Genomic DNA, 10562 nt, shown 5'->3' with positions numbered 1-10562 from the left:
AAATAGCATGTATATTGTCATGTATATGCACATGTATGTATATGATAGCTATGGCATGAACATATATATATATAATACATATAGTATAAATATATATATATATGTATAGTATATATATATATATATGTATTATATATTGATATATATATGTGATTATATAGTTTGTGTATATATACACGGTATATGTCTCTACCTCTGCTTGTGTTGTGTTTATGTGCATGTGTTTTCTGAGTTTTGGGGTTTTGCCCCTGTCAGTTACCGTGTCATGCTTCCGTGAAGATAAGAAATAGCACAACTCCGCTGTGTTCCAGCTTCCATCTAACTTATTCCCTCTAGTTTTACACTGATGTTTGGAATTCATGGTCCATGAACCATATTTTAATGAAATGAGATCAAAGGTTTGAGTGAAAGAAGCAGAAAGTTATGAATTATTTTGAATAATTAAAATCAGAGGAAGGTTTGTTGATGGATTATCACACACTTCAACAGATTTAGTCAGGATACGGTTATGAAACCATTTTATTATTTTTAATGACAACAAATAATCACATCTGTGGTCTGGGAAGAAAATTGATTCTATTAAATGAGATAAAACACCTAAAATACCTTCATTTAAGAACTTTGTATAGAATCATTCATGTTATTTTGGGCATTTAGGTTGAAAGAAACCATAGTATCACAACATTATATTAAATTAGATTCAACTTTACAAATACAAAGACAACCAAATGCAACTCTGTAGGATAGTGGCAGGATATTTATTTGGGATTAATTAGGACATTGTGAGCAAACAGGAAAATCATTTCTGTAAAAGAAATATAAATCATTTTAAAGCTTTAATCTTAGCACATTCCATCAAATATCTTCATCTCTCAGCGTTAAAACATTCAAAATCAATGTTAAATCATTTCAGAATAAAGGAGCAGAAGATTTTAACATGAGACTGCAGCCCTCAGGATTTTACTGCTGAGACTGGTTCTGGGATCAGTTTCTAAAAAGGTTCCAGGGGGCTGTCTTTGGTCTGCCTCTCGTTTACATCACTCAGGGCAACCTCTCCTCCCTGATCTTTGAAGATGATCAGATGAATGTAGTCATCTCCTCCAACATGAACCTGTAAGAACAACAGAGGGAAATTAGACGTCTAAACACATGTAGGGACAAGTGTTGAGAATAACTGTTGAAGTTTATCTATGTTTTTTTGTATCTGTCCCTATCTTAATAAACCTTTAAAAAATTCACGTTGATCTGGTGTTGTTGAGCAGTGAGGATCTTACACACACACACACGCACACACACACACACACAGACCTGCCATGGTTCAACATCATGTCACTAATAATCCAACCTGTATATTAAAGACATATCTAATTACCTTGATGAGGTAGTTGGTTCCTGCCACAACTTGACTCCTGAATTTAAATGCTGTGTATTCCCCATAATTCTTTCCCTGTTATTTCCTCCACTTTGGGCTTCACCTGTGTATGAAAGAAATAAATCTGATGTAAATGCAGACCTTGGGTGTGGAGATTGTGAAGAATGAAGGTAGAGAGATGCTCACCTGATCACACAGATCCTGAATGTCCTTAGTGGCGGGCTCTGTCGGACCGTATCCTCCGGACATGTTTGTGTCAAAGGTCTGTTGAAGTTAACAGAGAAGTCAACTGTCTGTTTTTACGTGTCTCGACTGTTTATCACATCTGCATCTACAGTATTTATAGAGAGTAACCACACTCCCCCCCCACACACCCCACCCCCAGAGACCTACCCCTGACAGGTGGTTCCCCTGCATGTTGGGAGGAGCTGTATGAGTAACAACAACCCTTTTATTCCTCTTATGAATTCCTTTCCAAATTCTGTTTGAGGATTTTCAACAAAAGAATGTTTCAAATCTCATCATTCAGATTTTCATTGTTGTACATAACTAAAATTAAAAAACTAATATTGTTTTGATGTGAAATGATGATGCAGCATTAAGAGTGTTGAGCTGAACTAAAACATTAACAGTGTAGACTTCTCACATTAACATTTAATTCATATAAACAATTTCTTGTGTTCAAATAAATGAACAATCAGTTCAGTAAAGTCATGTTACTAAGGTAACACTCACACACGTACACACACACATGAACACACACGCACACACACACACACACACACACACACAAACACACACACACCCACACACGCACACACACACAGACACACATACACAGACAGACAGACAGACACACACACAGACACACACAAACACACACACACAGACAGACAGACAGACACACAGACACACACATACACACACACACACACAGACAGACACACACACACACACACACAGACACACACAGACAGACACATTACAGTTTTTCCGATTGCTAAACGACAGTGGGCACAACTGGAGTCACATGTGCAAAACTCAAACTACAGTCTGCACTACCTACAGTCACCTGAGCTAAACAGTTCACATCAGCTGCAAAACTCATTCAAAGCAACACAACTCTTAACACACGTCTCAAACAGTATGCACAGGCCTCACTGAGATAACACACACACACACACACACACACACTGAGATAACACACACTGTCACTCAGAACACACTGAGAGTAGAAACACTAGCCTCAAACACCAATACAGAAATTACAAACTTTCTCATCTTTACAGTTTGAACAATTTGAGTGACTTGACACTACTCAACAGTTTATTTAAGGAAAAAATATAGATTGTATAACATACCAATTTTTTTATAAAAAGAATGAATGAAAATCAGCAGTTTTCTTCGATATAGTATTTTGTCTCTAGTAATTTATGGAATTACTGGGGGAAAAAACTAAAGGTACATAACAGTACCAAAGAATAGTGTGACTAATCCTGCCTCTCTCCAGCATCATGTGGCAAGTTTTCTTCATCACATTGGATGTCTTCATCATCTCTAAATACTAATGAATGTGGTGTTTCTATTGCTTTCACCTCCATTACTTTCTGAAAAACAGTAAGAACGCAGTTTTACTATTTACTACTAAAACTCCAATCAGCAGTGTTTGATAGGCACCAGACTGAAATCTATTCTGTTTTGAATGTGTGGTTTACAGTTTTGACAGCAGTGTGTTAGCATTTGAACAAAGTGCTGTAAATCTACAGTGTTGTGCAGGTTGTGGTTAAACTCATGGGATAAGTGTGTAGAGTTTAGAAAACTGTGTTCAAGCGATGAAAAATGAACTAGAGTTTGGTCCACATGAACTGCTGCTGTGCAGACTGGAGTTAGAGTTTTACACATGTGACTCCAGTTGTGCCCGCTGTCGTTTAGCAATCAAAAAAAACTGTAATGGAAGTATGCTGTTGTGGGTCATTGGGCATATCTAAGTGGGTAGAAGTAAATCCTGGAGCTTCCTTAGTGGCTATACTGCGTGTACTGCGTGTACTGCGTGTACCTGCGTATCACGTACACTGCTCCACTGGGAGGATGGGAGGGGGATTCAGTTTTTGGTTTCGGATTCGGTAGAAATCTTAACCAGTGGATTCGGTATTCGGCTGAACCCTAAAAATCTGGATTCGGTGCATCCCTAGTTTAATTACATATTTTACATACTATTAGAGTAGGTTGAATATCTTTATTCACTACTTGTTGTACATTCTTTCCTGAGTTGATTTCCTGAGTATTGTGTTCTTATATTTTATTTTATTTGAGCACATGACTTGGGATGTTTTGAGAAAGCTTTAATCAAAGATAAACCCAAAGTACTCATGGTGAAATTAGTCATTACTTTTAGCTTACAGTTCACTCTCAGTTCAGCCTTTTGATACCACACCCGAGTATGCAGGAGTCTGTCTAATGCAAGATATCATAACTAGTCATAACTAGTCATGGGACTTTGTGTCAGGACTCTTGACCTCTTTACTGGAACACACACACACACACACACACACACACACACACACACACACACCACACACACACACACACACACACACACACACACACACACACACACACACACACACACACACACCACACACACACACACACACACACACACACACACACACACACACACACACACCACACACAACAACACACACACTCCTCCATATGTTCAGACTTCTTCTCTGTAAATTAGTGATCAAACTCCCACTATTACAGTTTTTTTGGATAGCTTACACACTAAAATTAAAAGTAGTACACTATTAGCAAAACCTTACACTCAAGAAGCAAAACATCAGCCCATATTTGCACAACTATAAGCAGATTGTCAACCTCACACTTGTTGCAAAACTCTACACACAGTCATTTGCAAAACACTAAACACACTTAACATACATTACACACAAAAATCTATCATGAAGTCACTTCCTGCAATACCAAAGCACTGACTGTCAAATTACCGCACCGTCCAACCAATCGGTTCAACACAGTCATCAGGTGTGCAAACACTTGTTTGCTTAATTGTAGACACACCAATCAGGTGTGTAAGCACTATAAAAAGCAGCAGGTGAGTTCATTGTTCTTCAAGCACAATACACAGTGGCAAGTGTGATAAGAACATTTCGACTGGAAAATAGGTATTGTAAAAATATCATCATATCAAAACATCTGCACGGTTTCAGTAACTGCTTACAGTACTGTATTTTATGCACTATCAGCACTTCTGTTACCTTTTCCTGTGACATTACTGTACTATTGTATACTGTTTTTTTTCTACATAGGATTGAGGGTCAGGAACGACGAGGGGGAAGGCCTCCTATGTTCACAGAACAGCAAGAGAGGGAGATGGTAAACATGGTTTTGGCCAACAATGCTATAACACTCAATCAGCTCCAAACTAACATTGTCAATGACCATGCCAGTTTCAACGATATCCATCAGGTCTCAACATCAACACTGGCACGCATCCTAAAAAAAAAACATATTCAAATGAAGCAAATTTATCGAGTGCCTTTCGAGCGCAATTCCGAAAGGGTGAAACGACTGCGGCATGATTATCAGAGGTATGTATTCACTTTAGCAGTGTGATCTTGCTTACTGTCTCATAATCTTTTACTGTACTGTAATATGTATACTACATCTACACTGAACTACACAATTTTGCCTGACACTGTTCTTCAGAGAGTTTGACGAATGGATGGAGAGGAGATCCAGCATGAGTTCATTTACGTAGATGAGGCTGGGTTCAACCTGACGAGAGCACGAAGGAGGGGAAGAAACATCATTGGCCACAGGGCTATAGCCGATGTCCCAGGGCTATAGTCCATGTCCCAGGGCTATAGTCCATGTCCCAGGGCTATAGTCCATGTCCCAGGGCTATAGCCGATGTCCCAGGGCTATAGTCCATGTCCCAGGGCTATAGCCGATGTCCCAGGGCTATAGTCCATGTCCCAGGGCTATAGTCCATGTCCCAGGGCTATAGTCCATGTCCCAGGGCTATAGCCGATGTCCCAGGGCTATAGCCGATGTCCCAGGGCTATAGTCCATGTCCCAGGGCTATAGCCGATGTCCCAGGGCAACGTGGGGGTAATATAACACTCTGTGCAGCCGTTACACAGAATGGGGTCCTCCACCGCCATGCCCATATGGGCCCTTACAACACAGCACTCATACTTACATTCTTGGACCAATTGCACAACATAACAGCAGCAAATCAAATCCATCATATGCAATACATTGTTGTCTGGGACAATGTGTCTTTCCACCGCTCTGCTCTGGTTCAGAACTGGTTTCAGCAACATCCACATTTCACCGTCCTATATCTTCCTCCATACTCTCCATTCCTCAACCCTATAGAAGAGTTTTTCTGGGCATGGCTGTGGAAGGTATATGATCTCCGTCTCCAGGCTGAGGTACCCCTCATCCAAGCCATGAGGAGGCCTGGGACCAGATGGAGGTAGCAGCAATGCAAGGATGGATTCATCATTCAAGACCTTTCTTTCCAAGGTGTCTTGTTAATGACAACATTGCCCACGATGTTGATTGATGAAATTCTCTGGCCAGATCCAGCTAGGCCAAGAGACACTGGCCCAATCCCAAAGTGAGCCCTGAGGACTAAGGACTAAGGACTCACAGACTTACAGTTTTTCTCAATTGTTTACACACAATTACTGGTACTTGAGACACAATGACCACAACATGTAACTCATGCTCCAACCCCCTTAACCAATTCTGCTGAACTACAAGCACAATTCCTGCTTTACACTCAAATTTCAGTTCTAAAACACACTTTTTTCAAAACACTACACACAATTTCTCTGCATTTGCACAATTTTCATGCAGAAAATCTCTTGTTTTCACAAGAAACACACTAACAATCAAATATGAACACTGACTCATCACATGGGCAAACACCCATCACACAGTTTTACAATTAGCAATCAGAGCTTTAGCATAAAAGGGCAACAGGTGAGCTCTTCTGTTTTGGAGCAATGGATGCCAACATTGGAAACAGAGGCAGAGCCAGAGGAGTGAGAGTAAGAGGAGGAGGACGGGGAGGACGGGGAGGACGAGGACGAGGAAGGGGAAGGCCAAGGACCGTAATCTCTGATGAGATCCGAGCCACTGTGGTTGATCATGTGGTCAACCATGGTCTAACAATGAGGGAAGCTGGGCAAAGAGTACAGCCAAATTTGAGCAGGTACACTGTAGCATCCATCATCCGGACTTTCCGAAATGAGAATAGGTAAGAAATATTCTCACTAGAAAATTACAATACTACATATCAATACAGTACTCTGTGAGTACAGTAGTACAGTATTGCCTGTGGACTGTTCTGTAGGACTGTAAAAATAAAGTGTGTTTCAAGTATTTGGGAAATGTATTCCTACTTTGTATTTACAGTATTTTACTATTTGTTTGGCAGAACTGAAAGATTACCAACACAAGGTGGTCGGGAACGTCTTCTGTCTCCTGAATAGGAAACTGAAATAATCAACATGGTCCTAGAAAATAACGCCATAACATTACGGCAAATACAAAGAAAAATCCTAGAAAACAATGAGATGTTTCTAAATATTGATAGGGTAAGCTTATCAACACTGGACCGTGTCTTACGCAGAAATAATCTGAGGATGAAGCAGGTCTACAGGGGGCCATTTGAACGCAATTCAGAAAGAGTCAAAGAATTGCGACATAACTATGTGCAAGTGAGTCCTAATCAATAATCCCAATCCTAATCAATCAATACAATCCCACAATTGATGCATAATCTCAACACTGTATAAATTATACATATTTGAGTATTGTAATCATAATGATTGTGCTCCACAATAGTGACCACTCCATGTCTATTTCTGATATTGTCATGTGTGTTTCAGAGAGTCCTCGAGCTAGAGGTGGCTGCAGTGGAGCACCAGTTCATCTTCATTGATGAGGTTGGATTCAACCTCACAAAAAGACGAAGGAGGGGAAGGAATATCATCGGCCAGCGTGCCATTGTTGAAGTCCCTGGCCAGCGCGGAGGGAACATCACAATGTGTGCAGCGATTACCCACCAAGGCGTCATCCATCACCATGCTACCCTTGGCCCCTACAACACTGCCCATCTGATCACGTTCCTGGACACCCTACACCACACACTCATTCCACCAGATCAGGTAGACGGCCCAGAGCAGCTCAGGGATGTTGTCATTTGGGACAACGTAAGTTTCCACAGGGCTGCTCTGGTTCATAACTGGTTCACTGCCCACCCACGCTTTTTAGTCCTTTATCTCCCTCCATATTCTCCATTCCTCAATCCTATTGAGGAATTTTTTTCTGCCTGGAGATGGAAAATGTATGAAAGAAATCCACAAACGTGTATACCTCTTCTCCAGGCTATGGAAGACGCATGTGGAGATATAGCAGCTGATGCTTTTCATGGCTGGAATCGCCATGCTAGGCGATATTTCCCCCGCTGCTTGGCCAGGGAAAACATTGCTTGTGACGTGGATGAGGTGCTGTGGCCACACCGAAACAGAAGAGAGGATGCAGCATAGTTTTTTTTTTTTTTTTTTTACGGTATTATTTTATGTAACTGTATACAGTAAATTCTTCTGTTTTGTATGTAGACCACTGTATTTGAAACTTTGTGTTGGTTTGGAATGGGATGTACACGGTGTACATTGTTTTTGTGGGAAAAATAAAATATATTTGTTACCGTGTATTTGTGTTTTGAGTATAAGAACAATATTCTCAAATTCTTTTACAACACACTTATGTACTGTCTGTAGCTAGTGTAACACTGAACCAAAAAAAAGGCCTAAGTCATTATGATGAATGGAGAAGTGTTTTCAGTGTTTTACATTGAGCACATTAGTGTTCAACTGGTTCTTATAAATGTCTATTCATATGATGGTTTGTGTGTCATTTGAAAACAAAATACCCTTTTGAGAAGAAATAACATTATTTTGAATGTAAAGTTTCATTTTGCAGGAGCATTGAGGAGTTTTGCCCATTGTGTGTGTGTTCTTTGGAATTGTGTGTAGAGTTCTGAGAATATGAGGCATGCTTTCAGAAAATGTGTGTAAACAATCGAGAAAAACTGTAATTGATCTCAGGTACTAAGTGAGTGAGTGTGTGAGGCCACATGGGCTCAGATAGGTAGAAATGGGATCGGGACAGCACTTCACGAGATCACATGTTACCTTGGTGACGTTTAATAACAAAGATGTTGCTGACACTTGCCGGTTTGGGAATTTTCATTTTAAGTTTGTTGCTTTCCACACGGCCGAGGCCCAGGAGACGGCTACCTGATTCCAAACTCTTGTTTTACAAGCTGGACAACAGGTTGGTCCGTTCCGTGGTCGTGTGTGTCGTGCTGTTGTTTACCTTCGTAATTTCCGGATTTCCCTATCGTCTCCGCGGTAAACGTCACAACGCTTTGAACTGTGGGTAATTCCCTTTGGTGAAGTCTGCATCGATGCAGACTCACGGAAAGGGCTCGGTAAGTGTGTACTCAAACCCTCACGCCCTTTGAAATTCCACATTGGGACAACCCTAAGCCCTGACGAATTTCGCGAGAACGCGCACCAAAGTCCGTGAGTCTGTGAGTCCGGACTTTGGGATTGGGCCAATGTCTAGTTTCTTTGTACTTACAGTACAATACGTGAAGTGACATTTTGTTACAGTATTATGAATCTCCATGTCAACATTTTGGGCCTGTTGAGAAATAAATGAGTTTCTTCAGTCTGCAACTTTGGTCTTGTGTAGTGTTTGGTGAATTGACATTCTATTTGTAGTTTGTTGATGGTAGCCTACTCTAATCCTAGGGAAGTAGAAGTGCTGAAAGTGTTTTAGGTTTATCACAGCAGAGTGTAACTCGTGCAAACAGAGTATAGTATATGAAACGTGTGTGTTTCATATGGTAACAAAGTGTGGTTTTTAAACAGAAGTGTATCGTTTTTACAAGAGTGTTTAATTATGTAAAGGATCTGTAGTGTTGTGCTAATTGGGTGTAGTGTTTTGAAAACACGGGTCCTGTTTTGAAAATCATGCTTAGAGTTTTTTACAATTACTTACACACTAAAATTAAAACTTTTCCACAATTAGCAAAACCTTAGACTCAAGGAGCAAAACACCGGCCTACATCTGCACAACTGTAAGCACATTGTCAGCTTCACACTTTTTGTAAAACATTACAGACAGTAATTGCAAAACACTAAACACACTTGTATGTATTTGACACTGAAATTTATCATGATGTCACTTCTTTGCAATTTCAAAGCAAAGGCTTTCAAATGAACACACATGAACCAATTGGTTAAACACAGCCACCAGGTACGCAAACACATGACTGCTAAATTGTAGACGCCAATCAGGTTTAAGCACTATATAAAATGCAGCAGGTAAGTTCACCTGCCTTCAACCAAAATGGAAGGAGTCAGAAGAAGAAGAAGAATGAGAGTGAGAAGGAGAATCCACAGAGGAGGAAAAGGAGGTAGAGGAAGAGGAAGAGGCCCAGCCAGAGGTAGAGGCACACTAGTGGACCATGTTGTGAACCAGGACTGATACTGAGGGAGACTGGACTAAGGGTCAGCTAAATCTTAGTAGATATACAGCGGCATCTGTCATGAGGACATTTAGACAAGGAAACAGGTCAAAGAAAATCTGTCTCCAGTTCCAGTAATCAGCTGCTCATTGATTACACCATATCAGCTCTGTTGATACCCCTCCCTGGGACATGAGGATTCAGGGTCGAGAACGACAAGGAGGAAGGGGGGCCATATTCACGCGAGGGTTTACGATCTCTGGCCCCAGGCTCAGGTACCCCTCATTGAGGCCCCATGCTCAGGTACCCCTCATTGAGGCCCCAGGCTCAGGTACCCCTCATTCAGGCCCCAGGCTCAGGTACCCCTCATTGAGGCCCCAGGCTCAGGTACCCCTCATTGAGGCCCCAGGCTCAGGTACCCCTCATTGAGGCCCCAGGCTCAGGTAGCCCTAATTGAAGCCCCAGACTCAGGTACCCCTCATTGAGGCCCCAGGCTCAGGTACCCCTCATTGAGGCCCCAGGCTCAGGTAGCCCTCATTGAGGCCCCAGGCTCAGGTACCCCTCATTGAGGCCCCAGGCTCAGGTAGCCCTAATTGAAGCCCCAGACTCAGG

The 10562-nt window shown here is 41.4% G+C and overlaps 1 pseudogene; it reads right to left on the bottom strand.

Annotated features, from left to right (window-relative positions):
* Positions 1 to 737: 737 nt before the first annotated feature.
* Positions 738 to 1672, bottom strand: LOC120563557 (annotated as a pseudogene).
* Positions 1673 to 10562: the final 8890 nt, after the last annotated feature.

Source organism: Perca fluviatilis, chromosome 8 (genome assembly GCF_010015445.1).
Source record: "Perca fluviatilis chromosome 8, GENO_Pfluv_1.0, whole genome shotgun sequence".
Classification (NCBI taxonomy): Eukaryota; Metazoa; Chordata; class Actinopteri; order Perciformes; family Percidae; genus Perca; species Perca fluviatilis.
The sequence above is the reverse complement of the archived record's forward strand: the minus strand, read 5'-3'. Positions and strand labels throughout refer to the sequence as shown.